This window comes from Otolemur garnettii, unplaced genomic scaffold (assembly GCF_000181295.1).
Source record: "Otolemur garnettii isolate 467f Iridium unplaced genomic scaffold, OtoGar3 scaffold00073, whole genome shotgun sequence".
Classification (NCBI taxonomy): Eukaryota; Metazoa; Chordata; class Mammalia; order Primates; family Galagidae; genus Otolemur; species Otolemur garnettii.
The window spans coordinates 6,563,579-6,563,927 of record NW_003852468.1 but is presented as its reverse complement, the minus strand read 5'-3'; positions in this window follow the sequence as shown (position 1 = coordinate 6,563,927).

The following is a 349-nucleotide window of genomic DNA, read 5'->3' as shown; positions in this document are numbered from 1 at the left end:
GATCTAAGATTTGTGGGAGGACACCAACTCAACTTTTGCCTGTAGAGGGCTTATAGAAGTGCCTTGGAACAAAGAAGCACGGGTCCCAGAGCCAGACAGATCTGCTACGCTCCCTACCACTGGAGCCTTTCCTGCCCAAGCCTCTAGCTCTGACCTCACAAATGTCTGTGCAGGCTTGAAGGAGAGCAGTGAGCTCACAATGAGCAGTGGTCAGGACTGGCTACAGAGTGAACAGACACGTGGACCAGCAAATACAGGTGGCAGCAATGGCTTTTAGCTGCCTCCCCACTTTCCACATGTCTCTCTTCCTAAAGGAAAGAAGCCACATTTCCTTAGGATATAGTAAATT